The sequence below is a fragment of the Rhea pennata genome, chromosome 3 (assembly GCF_028389875.1).
Source record: "Rhea pennata isolate bPtePen1 chromosome 3, bPtePen1.pri, whole genome shotgun sequence".
NCBI classification, from domain to species: domain Eukaryota; kingdom Metazoa; phylum Chordata; class Aves; order Rheiformes; family Rheidae; genus Rhea; species Rhea pennata.
Genome location: NC_084665.1, coordinates 93,041,424 through 93,058,530, shown reverse-complemented (window position 1 = coordinate 93,058,530; position 17,107 = coordinate 93,041,424).

Here is a 17,107-nt window from a genome sequence, read left to right as displayed (position 1 = left end):
GGAGAGCAAGGCAAAGGAAATGTGAGGCTGCAGGAATATTGCTCCCAGGATATTTTCTGCTTTGAGGACAGCAATGGTGCTTGTGGTCTAGGGCCATGCTCAGTATTAGCATTAGGGTTAGGGTTAGGGTTAGGAAAGAGATAAAGAGTAGAGCCCCACGTGGAGTGGATGTGTGGAGAGCAAGGCAAAGGAAATGTGAGGCTGCAGGAATATTGCTCCCAGGATATTTTCTGCATTGAAGACATCAGTGGTGCTTGTGGTCTAGGGCCATGCTCAGTATGAGCATTAGGGTTAGGGTTAGGGTTAGGGTTAGGAAAGGGGTAAAGTGTAGAGGCCCATGTGGAGTGGATGTGTGGAGAGCAAGGCAAAGGAAATGTGAGGCTGCAGGAATATTGCTCCCAGGATATTTTCTGCATTGAAGACATCAATGGTGCTTGTGGTCTAGGGCCATGCTCAGTATGAGCATTAGGGTTAGGGTTAGGGTTAGGGTTAGGGTTAGGAAAGGGGTAAAGCGTAGAGGCCCATGTGGAGTGGATGTGTGGAGAGCAAGGCAAAGGAAATGTGAGGCTGCAGGAATATTGCTCCCAGGATATTTTCTGCATTGAAGACATCAGTGGTGCTTGTGGTCTAGGGCCATGCTGAGTATTAGCATTACGGTTAGGGTTAGGGTTAGGGTTAGGGTTAGGAAAGAGATAAAGAGTAGAGCCAAACGTGGAGTGGACGCGTGAAGAGCAAGGCAAAGGAAATGTGAGGCTGCAGGAATATTGCTCCCAGGATATTTTCTGCTTTGAGGACAGCAATGGTGCTTGTGGTCTAGGGCCATGCTGAGTATTAGCATTAGGGTTAGGGTTAGGGTTAGGAAAGAGATAAAGAGTAGAGCCCCACGTGGAGTGGACGCGTGAAGAGCAAGGCAAAGGAAATGTGAGGCTGCAGGAATATTGCTCCCAGGATATTTTCTGCATTGAAGACATCAATGGTGCTTGTGGTCTAGGGCCATGCTCAGTATTAGCATTAGGGTTAGGGTTAGGGTTAGGGTTAGGAAAGGGGTAAAGCGTAGAGGCCCATGTGGAGTGGATGTGTGGAGAGCAAGGCAAAGGAAATGTGAGGCTGCAGGAATATTGCTCCCAGGATATTTTCTGCATTGAAGACATCAGTGGTGCTTGTGGTCTAGGGCCATGCTGAGTATTAGCATTACGGTTAGGGTTAGGGTTAGGGTTAGGGTTAGGGTTAGGAAAGGGGTAAAGCGTAGAGCCAAACGTGGAGTGGATGCGTGAAGAGCAAGGCAAAGGAAATGTGAGGCTGCAGGAATATTGCTCCCAGGATATTTTCTGCATTGAAGACATCAGTGGTGCTTGTGGTCTAGGGCCATGCTCAGTATGAGCATTAGGGTTAGGGTTAGGGTTAGGGTTAGGGTTAGGAAAGGGGTAAAGCGTAGAGGCCCATGTGGAGTGGATGTGTGGAGAGCAAGGCAAAGGAAATGTGAGGCTGCAGGAATATTGCTCCCAGGATATTTTCTGCAGTGAGGACATCAATGGTGCTTGTGGTCTAGGGCCATGCTCAGTATGAGCATTAGGGTTAGGGTTAGGGTTAGGGTTAGGGTTAGGAAAGGGGTAAAGCGTAGAGGCCCATGTGGAGTGGATGTGTGGAGAGCAAGGCAAAGGAAATGTGAGGCTGCAGGAATATTGCTCCCAGGATATTTTCTGCATTGAAGACATCAGTGGTGCTTGTGGTCTAGGGCCATGCTGAGTATTAGCATTACGGTTAGGGTTAGGGTTAGGGTTAGGGTTAGGAAAGAGATAAAGAGTAGAGCCAAACGTGGAGTGGACGCGTGAAGAGCAAGGCAAAGGAAATGTGAGGCTGCAGGAATATTGCTCCCAGGATATTTTCTGCATTGAAGACATCAATGGTGCTTGTGGTCTAGGGCCATGCTCAGTATTAGCATTAGGGTTAGGGTTAGGGTTAGGGTTAGGAAAGGGGTAAAGCGTAGAGGCCCATGTGGAGTGGATGTGTGGAGAGCAAGGCAAAGGAAATGTGAGGCTGCAGGAATATTGCTCCCAGGATATTTTCTGCATTGAAGACATCAGTGGTGCTTGTGGTCTAGGGCCATGCTGAGTATTAGCATTACGGTTAGGGTTAGGGTTAGGGTTAGGGTTAGGGTTAGGAAAGGGGTAAAGCGTAGAGCCAAACGTGGAGTGGATGCGTGAAGAGCAAGGCAAAGGAAATGTGAGGCTGCAGGAATATTGCTCCCAGGATATTTTCTGCATTGAAGACATCAGTGGTGCTTGTGGTCTAGGGCCATGCTCAGTATGAGCATTAGGGTTAGGGTTAGGGTTAGGGTTAGGGTTAGGAAAGGGGTAAAGCGTAGAGGCCCATGTGGAGTGGATGTGTGGAGAGCAAGGCAAAGGAAATGTGAGGCTGCAGGAATATTGCTCCCAGGATATTTTCTGCAGTGAGGACATCAATGGTGCTTGTGGTCTAGGGCCATGCTCAGTATGAGCATTAGGGTTAGGGTTAGGGTTAGGGTTAGGGTTAGGAAAGGGGTAAAGCGTAGAGGCCCATGTGGAGTGGATGTGTGGAGAGCAAGGCAAAGGAAATGTGAGGCTGCAGGAATATTGCTCCCAGGATATTTTCTGCATTGAAGACATCAGTGGTGCTTGTGGTCTAGGGCCATGCTGAGTATTAGCATTACGGTTAGGGTTAGGGTTAGGGTTAGGGTTAGGAAAGAGATAAAGAGTAGAGCCAAACGTGGAGTGGACGCGTGAAGAGCAAGGCAAAGGAAATGTGAGGCTGCAGGAATATTGCTCCCAGGATATTTTCTGCTTTGAGGACAGCAATGGTGCTTGTGGTCTAGGGCCATGCTGAGTATTAGCATTAGGGTTAGGGTTAGGGTTAGGAAAGAGATAAAGAGTAGAGCCCCACGTGGAGTGGACGCGTGAAGAGCAAGGCAAAGGAAATGTGAGGCTGCAGGAATATTGCTCCCAGGATATTTTCTGCATTGAAGACATCAATGGTGCTTGTGGTCTAGGGCCATGCTCAGTATTAGCATTAGGGTTAGGGTTAGGGTTAGGGTTAGGAAAGGGGTAAAGCGTAGAGCCAAACGTGGAGTGGATGCGTGAAGAGCAAGGCAAAGGAAATGTGAGGCTGCAGGAATATTGCTCCCAGGATATTTTCTGCATTGAAGACATCAGTGGTGCTTGTGGTCTAGGGCCATGCTCAGTATGAGCATTAGGGTTAGGGTTAGGGTTAGGGTTAGGGTTAGGAAAGGGGTAAAGCGTAGAGGCCCATGTGGAGTGGATGTGTGGAGAGCAAGGCAAAGGAAATGTGAGGCTGCAGGAATATTGCTCCCAGGATATTTTCTGCATTGAAGACATCAATGGTGCTTGTGGTCTAGGGCCGTGCTGAGTATGAGCATTAGGGTTAGGGTTAGGGTTAGGGTTAGGGTTAGGAAAGAGATAAAGAGTACAGCCAAACGTGGAGTGGACGCGTGAAGAGCAAGGCAAAGGAAATGTGAGGCTGCAGGAATATTGCTCCCAGGATATTTTCTGCAGTGAGGACAGCAATGGTGCTTGTGGTCTAGGGCCATGCTCAGTAAGAGCATTAGGGTTAGGGTTAGGGTTAGGGTTAGGGTTAGGGTTAGGGTTAGGGTTAGGAAAGGGGTAAAGCGTAGAGGCCCATGTGGAGTGGATGTGTGGAGAGCAATGCAAAGGAAATGTGAGGCTGCAGGAATATTGCTCCCAGGATATTTTCTGCATTGAAGACATCAATGGTGCTTCTGGTCTAGGGCCGTGCTGACTATCAGCATTACGGTTAGGGTTAGGGTTAGGGTTAGGAAAGAGATAAAGATTACAGCCAAACGTGGAGTGGACGCGTGAAGAGCAAGGCAAAGGAAATGTGAGGCTGCAGGAATATTGCTCCCAGGATATTTTCTGCTTTGAGGACAGCAATGGTGCTTGTGGTCTAGGGCCATGCTGAGTATTAGCATTAGGGTTAGGGTTAGGGTTAGGGTTAGGGTTAGGAAAGGGGTAAAGCGTAGAGAAAAACGTGGAGTGGATGCGTGAAGAGCAAGGCAAAGGAATGTGAGGCTGCAGGAATATTGCTCCCAGGATATTTTCTGCATTGAAGACATCAATGGTGCTTCTGGTCTAGGGCCGTGCTGAGTATGAGCATTAGGGTTAGGGTTAGGGTTAGGGTTAGGAAAGGGGTAAAGCGTAGAGGCCCATGTGGAGTGGATGTGTGGAGAGCAAGGCAAAGGAAATGTGAGGATGCAGGAATATTGCTCCCAGGATAATTTCTGCATTGAAGACATCAATGGTGCTTGTGGTCTAGGGCCATGCTCAGTATTAGCATTAGGGTTAGGGTTAGGGTTAGGGTTAGGAAAGGGGTAAAGCGTAGAGGCCCATGTGGAGTGGATGTGAGGAGAGCAGGGCAAAGGAAATGTGAGGCTGCAGGAATATTGCTCCCAGGATATTTTCTGCAGTGAGGACAGCAATGGTGCTTGTGGTCTAGGGCCATGCTCAGTATGAGCATTAGGGTTAGGGTTAGGGTTAGGGTTAGAGTTAGGGTTAGGAAAGAGATAAAGAGTAGAGCCCCACGTGGAGTGGACGTGTGGAGAGCAAGGCAAAGGAAATGTGAGGCCACAGGAATATTGCTCCCAGGATATTTTCTGCATTGAAGACATCAATGGTGCTTGTGGTCTAGGGCCGTGCTGAGTATGAGCATTAGGGTTAGGGTTAGGGTTAGGGTTAGGAAAGGGGTAAAGCGTAGAGGCCCATGTGGAGTGGATGTGTGGAGAGCAAGGCAAAGGAAATGTGAGGCTGCAGGAATATTGCTCCCAGGATATTTTCTGCATTGAAGACATCAGTGGTGCTTGTGGTCTAGGGCCATGCTGAGTATTAGCATTACGGTTAGGGTTAGGGTTAGGGTTAGGGTTAGGGTTAGGAAAGAGATAAAGAGTAGAGCCAAACCTGGAGTGGACGCGTGAAGAGCAAGGCAAAGGAAATGTGAGGCTGCAGGAATATTGCTCCCAGGATATTTTCTGCATTGAAGACATCAATGGTGCTTGTGGTCTAGGGCCATGCTGAGTATTAGCATTACGGTTAGGGTTAGGGTTAGGAAAGAGATAAAGAGTAGAGCCCCACGTGGAGTGGACGTGTGGAGAGCAAGGCAAAGGAAATGTGAGGCTGCAGGAATATTGCTCCCAGGATATTTTCTGCATTGAAGACATCAATGGTGCTTGTGGTCTAGGGCCATGCTCAGTATTAGCATTAGGGTTAGGGTTAGGGTTAAGGTTAGGAAAGGGGTAAAGCGTAGAGGCCCATGTGGAGTGGATGTGTGGAGATCAAGGCAAAGGAAATGTGAGGCTGCAGGAATATTGCTCCAAGGATATTTTCTGCATTGAAGACATCAATGGTGCTTGTGGTCTAGGACCATGCTGAGTATTAGCATTACGGTTAGGGTTAGGGTTAGGGTTAGGGTTAGGGTTAGGAAAGGGTTAAAGCGTAGAGCCAAACGTGGAGTGGATGCGTGAAGAGCAAGGCAAAGGAAATGTGAGGCTGCAGGAATATTGCTCCCAGGATATTTTCTGCTTTGAGGACAGCAATGGTGCTTGTGGTCTAGGGCCATGCTCAGTATGAGCATTAGGGTTAGGGTTAGGGTTAGGGTTAGGAAAGAGATAAAGAGTAGAGCCCCACGTGGAGTGGATGTGTGGAGAGCAAGGCAATGGAAATGTGAGGCTGCGGGAATATTGCTCCCAGGATATTTTCTGCATTGAAGACATCAATGGTGCTTGTGGTCTAGGGACATGCTCAGTATGAGCATTAGGGTTAGGGTTAGGGTTAGGGTTAGGGTTAGGGTTAGGGTTAGGGTTAGGAAAGGGGTAAAGCGTAGAGGCCCATGTGGAGTGGATGTGTGGAGAGCAATGCAAAGGAAATATGAGGCTGCAGGAATATTGCTCCCAGGATATTTTCTGCATTGAAGACATCAGTGGTGCTTGTGGTCTAGGGCCATGCTGAGTATTAGCATTACGGTTAGGGTTAGGGTTAGGGTTAGGGTTAGGAAAGGGGTAAAGCGTAGAGCCAAACGTGGAGTGGATGCGTGAAGAGCAAGGCAAAGGAAATGAGAGGCTGCAGGAATATTGCTCCCAGGATATTTTCTGCTTTGAGGACAGCAATGGTGCTTGTGGTCTAGGGCCATGCTGAGTATTAGCATTAGGGTTAGGGTTAGGGTTAGGAAAGAGATAAAGCGTAGAGGCCCATGTGGAGTGGACGTCTGGAGAGCAAGGCAAAGGAAATGTGAGGCTGCAGGAATATTCCTCCGAAGATATTTACTCCACTGAGGACAGTAGTGGTCCTAGTGCTCTACGGCCGTGCTGAGTATGAGCATCAGGGTTAGGGTTAGGGTTAGGGTTAGGGTTAGGGTTAGGAAAGAGATAAAGAGTAGAGCCCCACGTGGAGTGGACGTGTAGAGAGAAAGGCAAAGGAAATGCGAGACTGGAAGAATATTGCTCCCAGGATATTTTCTGCATTAAGGACAGCAATGGAGATTCTGGTCTAGGGCCATACTTAGTAATAGCATTAGCATTAGGGTTAGGGTTAGGGTTAGGGTTAGGGTTAGGGTTAGGAAAGAAATGAAGAGTAGAGCCCCACGTGGAGTGGATGTGTGGAGAGCAAGGCAAAGGAAATGTGAGGCTGCAGGAATATTGCTCCCAGGATATTTTCTGCATTGACGACATCAATGGTGCTTGTGGTCTAGGGCCATGCTGAGTATTAGCATTACGGTTAGGGTTAGGGTTAGGGTTGGGGTTAGGAAAGGGGTAAAGCGTAGAGCCAAACATGGAGTGGATGCGTGAAGAGCAAGGCAAAGGAAATGTGAGGCTGCAGGAATATTGCTCCCAGGATATTTTCTGCAGTGAGGACAGAAATGGTGCTTGTGGTCTAGGGCCATGCTCAGTATGAGCATTACGGTTAGGGTTAGGGTTAGGGTTAGGAAAGGGGTAAAGCGTAGAGGCCCATGTGGACTGGATGTGTGGAGAGCAAGGCAAAGGAAATGTGAGGCTGCAGGAATATTGCTCCCAGGATATTTTCTCCATTGAAGACATCAATGGTGCTTGTGGTCTAGGGCCATGCTGAGTATTAGCATTACGGTTAGGGTTAGGGTTAGGATTAGGGTTAGGAAAGAGATAAAGAGTACAGCCAAACGTGGAGTGGACGAGTGAAAAGCAAGGCAAAGGAAATGTGAGGCTGCAGGAATATTGCTCCCAGGATATTTTCTGCATTGAAGACATCAATGGTGCTTGTGGTCTAGGGCCATGCTCAGTATGAGCATTAGGGTTAGGGTTAGGGTTAGGGTTAGGGTTAGGGTTAGGAAAGAGATAAAGAGTAGAGCCAAACCTGGAGTGGACGCGTGAAGAGCAAGGCAAAGGAAATGTGAGGCTGCAGGAATATTGCTCCCAGGATATTTTCTGCATTGAAGACAGCAATGGTGCTTGTGGTCTAGGGCCATGCTCAGTATTAGCATTAGGGTTAGGGTTAGGGTTAGGGTTAGGAAAGGGGTAAAGCGTAGAGGCCCATGTGGAGTGGATGTGTGGAGAGCAAGGCAAAGGAAATGTGAGGCTGCAGGAATATTGCTCCCAGGATATTTTCTGCATTGAAGACATCAGTGGTGCTTGTGGTCTAGGGCCATGCTGAGTATTAGCATTACGGTTAGGGTTAGGGTTAGGGTTGGGGTTAGGGTTAGGAAAGGGGTAAAGCGTAGAGCCAAACGTGGAGTGGATGCGTGAAGAGCAAGGCAAAGGAAATGTGAGGCTGCAGGAATATTGCTCCCAGGATATTTTCTGCTTTGAGGACAGCAATGGTGCTTGTGGTCTAGGGCCATGCTCAGTATGAGCATTAGGGTTAGGGTTAGGGTTAGGGTTAGGAAAGAGATAAAGTGTAGAGCCGCATGTGGAGTGGATGTGTGGAGAGCAAGGCAAAGGAAATGTGAGGCTGCGGGAATATTGCTCCCAGGATATTTTCTGCATTGAAGACATCAATGGTGCTTGTGGTCTAAGGACATGCTCAGTATGAGCATTAGGGTTAGGGTTAGGGTTAGGGTTAGGGTTAGGAAAGAGATAAAGAGTAGAGCCAAACGTGGAGTGGACGCGTGAAGAGCACGGCAAAGGAAATGTGAGGCTGCAGGAATATTGCTCCCAGGATATTTTCTGCTTTGAGGACAGCAATGGTGCTTGTGGTCTAGGGACATGCTCAGTATGAGCATTAGGGTTAGGGTTAGGGTTAGGGTTAGGGTTAGGGTTAGGGTTAGGGTTAGGGTTAGGAAAGGGGTAAAGCGTAGAGGCCCATGTGGAGTGGATGTGTGGAGAGCAATGCAAAGGAAATGTGAGGCTGCAGGAATATTGCTCCCAGGATATTTTCTGCATTGAAGACATCAGTGGTGCTTGTGGTCTAGGGCCATGCTGAGTATTAGCATTAGGGTTAGGGTTAGGGTTAGGGTTAGGGTTAGGAAAGGGGTAAAGCGTAGAGCCAAACGTGGAGTGGATGCGTGAAGAGCAAGGCAAAGGAAATGAGAGGCTGCAGGAATATTGCTCCCAGGATATTTTCTGCTTTGAGGACAGCAATGTTGCTTGTGGTCTAGGGCCATGCTGAGTATTAGCATTAGGGTTAGGGTTAGGGTTAGGAAAGAGATAAAGCGTAGAGGCCCATGTGGAGTGGACGTCTGGAGAGCAAGGCAAAGGAAATGTGAGGCTGCCGGAGTATTGCTCCCAGGATATTTTCTGCATTGAAGACATCAATGGTGCTTGTGGTCTAGGGACATGCTCAGTATGAGCATTAGGGTTAGGGTTAGGGTTAGGGTTAGGGTTAGGAAAGGGGTAAAGCGTAGAGCCAAACGTGGAGTGGATGCGTGAAGAGCTAGGCAAAGGAAATGTGAGGCTGCAGGAATATTGCTCCCAGGATATTTTCTGCAGTGAGGACAGCAATGGTGCTTGTGGTCTAGGGCCATGCTCAGTAAGAGCATTAGGGTTAGGGTTAGGGTTAGGGTTAGGGTTAGGGTTAGGAAAGGGGTAAAGCGTACAGGCCCATGTGGAGTGGATGTGTGGAGAGCAATGCAAAGGAAATGTGAGGCTGCAGGAATATTGCTCCCAGGATATTTTCTGCATTGAAGACATCAATGGTGCTTCTGGTCTAGGGCCGTGCTGACTATCAGCATTACGGTTAGGGTTAGGGTTAGGGTTAGGAAAGAGATAAAGATTACAGCCAAACGTGGAGTGGACGCGTGAAGAGCAAGGCAAAGGAAATGTGAGGCTGCAGGAATATTGCTCCCAGGATATTTTCTGCTTTGAGGACAGCAATGGTGCTTGTGGTCTAGGGCCATGCTGAGTATTAGCATTAGGGTTAGGGTTAGGGTTAGGGTTAGGGTTAGGAAAGGGGTAAAGCGTAGAGCCAAACGTGGAGTGGATGCGTGAAGAGCAAGGCAAAGGAAATGTGAGGCTGCAGGAATATTGCTCCCAGGATATTTTCTGCATTGAAGACATCAATGGTGCTTCTGGTCCAGGGCCGTGCTGAGTATGAGCATTAGGGTTAGGGTTACGGTTAGGGTTAGGAAAGGGGTAAAGCGTACAGGCCCATGTGGAGTGCATGTGTGGAGAGCAAGGCAAAGGAAATGTGAGGATGCAGGAATATTGCTCCCAGGATAATTTCTGCATTGAAGACATCAATGGTGCTTGTGGTCTAGGGCCATGCTCAGTATTAGCATTAGGGTTAGGGTTAGGGTTAGGGTTAGGAAAGGGGTAAAGCGTAGAGGCCCATGTGGAGTGGATGTGAGGAGAGCAGGGCAAAGGAAATGTGAGGCTGCAGGAATATTGCTCCCAGGATATTTTCTGCAGTGAGGACAGCAATGGTGCTTGTGGTCTAGGGCCATGCTCAGTATGAGCATTAGGGTTAGGGTTAGGGTTAGGGTTAGAGTTAGGGTTAGGAAAGAGATATAGAGTAGAGCCCCACGTGGAGTGGACGTGTGGAGAGCAAGGCAAAGGAAATGTGAGGCTACAGGAATATTGCTCCCAGGATATTTTCTGCATTGAAGACATCAATGGTGCTTGTGGTCTAGGGCCGTGCTGAGTATGAGCATTAGGGTTAGGGTTAGGGTTAGGGTTAGGAAAGGGGTAAAGCGTAGAGGCCCATGTGGAGTGGATGTGTGGAGAGCAAGGCAAAGGAAATGTGAGGCTGCAGGAATATTGCTCCCAGGATATTTTCTGCATTGAAGACATCAATGGTGCTTGTGGTCTAGGGCCATGCTGAGTATTAGCATTAGGGTTAGGGTTAGGGTTAGGGTTAGGAAAGGGGTAAAGCGTAGAGGCCCATGTGGAGTGGATGTGTGGAGAGCAAGGCAAAGGAAATGTGAGGCTGCAGGAATATTGCTCCCAGGATATTTTCTGCATTGAAGACATCAATGGTGCTTGTGGTCTAGGGCCGTGCTGAGTATGAGCATTACGGTTAGGGTTAGGGTTAGGGTTGGGGTTAGGGTTAGGAAAGGGGTAAAGCGTAGAGCCAAACGTGGAGTGGATGCGTGAAGAGCAAGGCAAAGGAAATGTGAGGCTGCAGGAATATTGCTCCCAGGATATTTTCTGCTTTGAGGACAGCAATGGTGCTTGTGGTCTAGGGCCATGCTCAGTATGAGCATTAGGGTTAGGGTTAGGGTTAGGGTTAGGAAAGAGATAAAGAGTAGAGCCGCATGTGGAGTGGATGTGTGGAGAGCAAGGCAAAGGAAATGTGAGGCTGCGGGAATATTGCTCCCAGGATATTTTCTGCATTGAAGACATCAATGGTGCTTGTGGTCTAAGGACATGCTCAGTATGAGCATTAGGGTTAGGGTTAGGGTTAGGGTTAGGGTTAGGAAAGAGATAAAGAGTAGAGCCAAACGTGGAGTGGACGCGTGAAGAGCACGGCAAAGGAAATGTGAGGCTGCAGGAATATTGCTCCCAGGATATTTTCTGCTTTGAGGACAGCAATGGTGCTTGTGGTCTAGGGACATGCTCAGTATGAGCATTAGGGTTAGGGTTAGGGTTAGGGTTAGGGTTAGGGTTAGGGTTAGGGTTAGGAAAGGGGTAAAGCGTAGAGGCCCATGTGGAGTGGATGTGTGGAGAGCAATGCAAAGGAAATGTGAGGCTGCAGGAATATTGCTCCCAGGATATTTTCTGCATTGAAGACATCAGTGGTGCTTGTGGTCTAGGGCCATGCTGAGTATTAGCATTACGGTTAGGGTTAGGGTTAGGGTTAGGGTTAGGGTTAGGAAAGGGGTAAAGCGTAGAGCCAAACGTGGAGTGGATGCGTGAAGAGCAAGGCAAAGGAAATGAGAGGCTGCAGGAATATTGCTCCCAGGATATTTTCTGCTTTGAGGACAGCAATGTTGCTTGTGGTCTAGGGCCATGCTCAGTAGGAGCATTAGGGTTAGGGTTAGGGTTAGGGTTAGGGTTAGGGTTAGGAAAGGGGTAAAGCGTACAGGCCCATGTGGAGTGGATGTGTGGAGAGCAATGCAAAGGAAATGTGAGGCTGCAGGAATATTGCTCCCAGGATATTTTCTGCATTGAAGACATCAATGGTGCTTCTGGTCTAGGGCCGTGCTGACTATCAGCATTACGGTTAGGGTTAGGGTTAGGGTTAGGAAAGAGATAAAGATTACAGCCAAACGTGGAGTGGACGCGTGAAGAGCAAGGCAAAGGAAATGTGAGGCTGCAGGAATATTGCTCCCAGGATATTTTCTGCTTTGAGGACAGCAATGGTGCTTGTGGTCTAGGGCCATGCTGAGTATTAGCATTAGGGTTAGGGTTAGGGTTAGGGTTAGGGTTAGGAAAGGGGTAAAGCGTAGAGCCAAACGTGGAGTGGATGCGTGAAGAGCAAGGCAAAGGAAATGTGAGGCTGCAGGAATATTGCTCCCAGGATATTTTCTGCATTGAAGACATCAATGGTGCTTCTGGTCCAGGGCCGTGCTGAGTATGAGCATTAGGGTTAGGGTTACGGTTAGGGTTAGGAAAGGGGTAAAGCGTACAGGCCCATGTGGAGTGCATGTGTGGAGAGCAAGGCAAAGGAAATGTGAGGATGCAGGAATATTGCTCCCAGGATAATTTCTGCATTGAAGACATCAATGGTGCTTGTGGTCTAGGGCCATGCTCAGTATTAGCATTAGGGTTAGGGTTAGGGTTAGGGTTAGGAAAGGGGTAAAGCGTAGAGGCCCATGTGGAGTGGATGTGAGGAGAGCAGGGCAAAGGAAATGTGAGGCTGCAGGAATATTGCTCCCAGGATATTTTCTGCAGTGAGGACAGCAATGGTGCTTGTGGTCTAGGGCCATGCTCAGTATGAGCATTAGGGTTAGGGTTAGGGTTAGGGTTAGAGTTAGGGTTAGGAAAGAGATATAGAGTAGAGCCCCACGTGGAGTGGACGTGTGGAGAGCAAGGCAAAGGAAATGTGAGGCTACAGGAATATTGCTCCCAGGATATTTTCTGCATTGAAGACATCAATGGTGCTTGTGGTCTAGGGCCGTGCTGAGTATGAGCATTAGGGTTAGGGTTAGGGTTAGGGTTAGGAAAGGGGTAAAGCGTAGAGGCCCATGTGGAGTGGATGTGTGGAGAGCAAGGCAAAGGAAATGTGAGGCTGCAGGAATATTGCTCCCAGGATATTTTCTGCATTGAAGACATCAGTGGTGCTTGTGGTCTAGGGCCATGCTGAGTATTAGCATTACGGTTAGGGTTAGGGTTAGGGTTAGGGTTAGGAAAGAGATAAAGAGTAGAGCCAAACCTGGAGTGGACGTGTGGAGAGCAAGGCAAAGGAAATGTGAGGCTGCAGGAATATTGCTCCCAGGATATTTTCTCCATTGAAGACATCAATGGTGCTTGTGGTCTAGGGCCATGCTGAGTATTAGCATTACGGTTAGGGTTAGGGTTAGGAAAGAGATAAAGAGTAGAGCCCCACGTGGAGTGGACGTGTGGAGAGCAAGGCAAAGGAAATGTGAGGCTGCAGGAATATTGCTCCCAGGATATTTTCTGCATTGAAGACATCAATGGTGCTTGTGGTCTAGGGCCATGCTCAGTATTAGCATTAGGGTTAGGGTTAGGGTTAAGGTTAGGAAAGGGGTAAAGCGTAGAGGCCCATGTGGAGTGGATGTGTGGAGAGCAAGGCAAAGGAAATGTGAGGCTGCAGGAATATTGCTCCAAGGATATTTTCTGCATTGAAGACATCAATGGTGCTTGTGGTCTAGGGCCATGCTGAGTATTAGCATTACGGTTAGGGTTAGGGTTAGGGTTAGGGTTAGGGTTAGGGTTAGGGTTAGGAAAGGGTTAAAGCGTAGAGCCAAACGTGGAGTGGATGCGTGAAGAGCAAGGCAAAGGAAATGTGAGGCTGCAGGAATATTGCTCCCAGGATATTTTCTGCTTTGAGGACAGCAATGGTGCTTGTGGTCTAGGGCCATGCTCAGTATGAGCATTAGGGTTAGGGTTAGGGTTAGGGTTAGGAAAGAGATAAAGAGTAGAGCCCCACGTGGAGTGGATGTGTGGAGAGCAAGGCAATGGAAATGTGAGGCTGCGGGAATATTGCTCCCAGGATATTTTCTGCATTGAAGACATCAATGGTGCTTGTGGTCTAGGGACATGCTCAGTATGAGCATTAGGGTTAGGGTTAGGGTTAGGGTTAGGGTTAGGGTTAGGGTTAGGAAAGGGGTAAAGCGTAGAGGCCCATGTGGAGTGGATGTGTGGAGAGCAATGCAAAGGAAATGTGAGGCTGCAGGAATATTGCTCCCAGGATATTTTCTGCATTGAAGACATCAGTGGTGCTTGTGGTCTAGGGCCATGCTGAGTATTAGCATTAGGGTTAGGGTTAGGGTTAGGAAAGAGATAAAGCGTAGAGGCCCATGTGGAGTGGACGTCTGGAGAGCAAGGCAAAGGAAATGTGAGGCTGCAGGAATATTGCTCCGAAGATATTTACTCCACTGAGGACAGTAGTGGTCCTAGTGCTCTACGGCCGTGCTGAGTATGAGCATCAGGGTTAGGGTTAGGGTTAGGGTTAGGGTTAGGGTTAGGGTTAGGAAAGAGATAAAGAGTAGAGCCCCACGTGGAGTGGACGTGTAGAGAGAAAGGCAAAGGAAATGCGAGACTGGAAGAATATTGCTCCCAGGATATTTTCTGCATTAAGGACAGCAATGGAGATTCTGGTCTAGGGCCATACTTAGTAATAGCATTAGCATTAGGGTTAGGGTTAGGGTTAGGGTTAGGAAAGAGATGAAGAGTAGAGCCCCACGTGGAGTGGATGTGTGGAGAGCAAGGCAAAGGAAATGTGAGGCTGCAGGAATATTGCTCCCAGGATATTTTCTGCATTGACGACATCAATGGTGCTTGTGGTCTAGGGCCATGCTGAGTATTAGCATTACGGTTAGGGTTAAGGTTAGGGTTGGGGTTAGGAAAGGGGTAAAGCGTAGAGCCAAACATGGAGTGGATGCGTGAAGAGCAAGGCAAAGGAAATGTGAGGCTGCAGGAATATTGCTCCCAGGATATTTTCTGCAGTGAGGACAGAAATGGTGCTTGTGGTCTAGGGCCATGCTCAGTATGAGCATTACGGTTAGGGTTAGGGTTAGGGTTAGGAAAGGGGTAAAGCGTAGAGGCCCATGTGGACTGCATGTGTGGAGAGCAAGGCAAAGGAAATGTGAGGCTGCAGGAATTTTGCTCCCAGGATATTTTCTGCATTGAAGACATCAATGATGCTTGTGGTCTAGGGCCATGCTGAGTATTAGCATTACGGTTAGGGTTAGGGTTAGGGTTAGGGTTAGGAAAGAGATAAAGAGTACAGCCAAACGTGGAGTGGACGAGTGAAAAGCAAGGCAAAGGAAATGTGAGGCTGCAGGAATATTGCTCCCAGGATATTTTCTGCATTGAAGACATCAATGGTGCTTGTGGTCTAGGGCCATGCTCAGTATGAGCATTAGGGTTAGGGTTAGGGTTAGGGTTAGGGTTAGGAAAGAGATAAAGAGTAGAGCCAAACCTGGAGTGGACGCGTGAAGAGCAAGGCAAAGGAAATGTGAGGCTGCAGGAATATTGCTCCCAGGATATTTTCTGCATTGAAGACATCAATGGTGCTTGTGGTCTAGGGCCATGCTCAGTATTAGCATTAGGGTTAGGGTTAGGGTTAGGGTTAGGAAAGGGGTAAAGCGTAGAGGCCCATGTGGAGTGGATGTGTGGAGAGCAAGGCAAAGGAAATGTGAGGCTGCAGGAATATTGCTCCCAGGATATTTTCTGCATTGAAGACATCAGTGGTGCTTGTGGTCTAGGGCCATGCTGAGTATTAGCATTACGGTTAGGGTTAGGGTTAGGGTTAGGGTTAGGGTTAGGAAAGGGGTAAAGCGTAGAGCCAAACGTGGAGTGGATGCGTGAAGAGCAAGGCAAAGGAAATGTGAGGCTGCAGGAATATTGCTCCCAGGATATTTTCTGCATTGAAGACATCAATGGTGCTTCTGGTCTAGGGCCGTGCTGAGTATGAGCATTAGGGTTAGGGTTACGGTTAGGGTTAGGAAAGGGGTAAAGCGTACAGGCCCATGTGGAGTGGATGTGTGGAGAGCAAGGCAAAGGAAATGTGAGGATGCAGGAATATTGCTCCCAGGATAATTTCTGCATTGAAGACATCAATGGTGCTTGTGGTCTAGGGCCATGCTCAGTATTAGCATTAGGGTTAGGGTTAGGGTTAGGGTTAGGAAAGGGGTAAAGCGTAGAGGCCCATGTGGAGTGGATGTGAGGAGAGCAGGGCAAAGGAAATGTGAGGCTGCAGGAATATTGCTCCCAGGATATTTTCTGCAGTGAGGACAGCAATGGTGCTTGTGGTCTAGGGCCATGCTCAGTATGAGCATTAGGGTTAGGGTTAGGGTTAGGGTTAGAGTTAGGGTTAGGAAAGAGATAAAGAGTAGAGCCCCACGTGGAGTGGACGTGTGGAGAGCAAGGCAAAGGAAATGTGAGGCTACAGGAATATTGCTCCCAGGATATTTTCTGCATTGAAGACATCAATGGTGCTTGTGGTCTAGGGCCGTGCTGAGTATGAGCATTAGGGTTAGGGTTAGGGTTAGGGTTAGGAAAGGGGTAAAGCGTAGAGGCCCATGTGGAGTGGATGTGTGGAGAGCAAGGCAAAGGAAATGTGAGGCTGCAGGAATATTGCTCCCAGGATATTTTCTGCATTGAAGACATCAGTGGTGCTTGTGGTCTAGGGCCATGCTGAGTATTAGCATTACGGTTAGGGTTAGGGTTAGGGTTAGGGTTAGGAAAGAGATAAAGAGTAGAGCCAAACCTGGAGTGGACGCGTGAAGAGCAAGGGAAAGGAAATGTGAGGCTGCAGGAATATTGCTCCCAGGATATTTTCTCCATTGAAGACATCAATGGTGCTTGTGGTCTAGGGCCATGCTGAGTATTAGCATTACGGTTAGGGTTAGGGTTAGGGTTAGGGTTAGGGTTAGGAAAGGGTTAAAGCGTAGAGCCAAACGTGGAGTGGATGCGTGAAGAGCAAGGCAAAGGAAATGTGAGGCTGCAGGAATATTGCTCCCAGGATATTTTCTGCTTTGAGGACAGCAATGGTGCTTGTGGTCTAGGGCCATGCTCAGTATGAGCATTAGGGTTAGGGTTAGGGTTAGGGTTAGGAAAGAGATAAAGAGTAGAGCCCCACGTGGAGTGGATGTGTGGAGAGCAAGGCAATGGAAATGTGAGGCTGCGGGAATATTGCTCCCAGGATATTTTCTGCATTGAAGACATCAATGGTGCTTGTGGTCTAGGGACATGCTCAGTATGAGCACTAGGGTTAGGGTTAGGGTTAGGGTTAGGGTTAGGAAAGGGGTAAAGCGTAGAGGCCCATGTGGAGTGGATGTGTGGAGAGCAAGGCAAAGGAAATGTGAGGCTGCAGGAATATTGCTCCCAGGATATTTTCTGCATTGAAGACATCAGTGGTGCTTGTGGTCTAGGGCCATGCTGAGTATTAGCATTACGGTTAGGGTTAGGGTTAGGGTTAGGGTTAGGAAAGAGATAAAGAGTACAGCCAAACGTGGAGTGGACGAGTGAAAAGTAAGGCAAAGGAAATGTGAGGCTGCAGGAATATTGCTC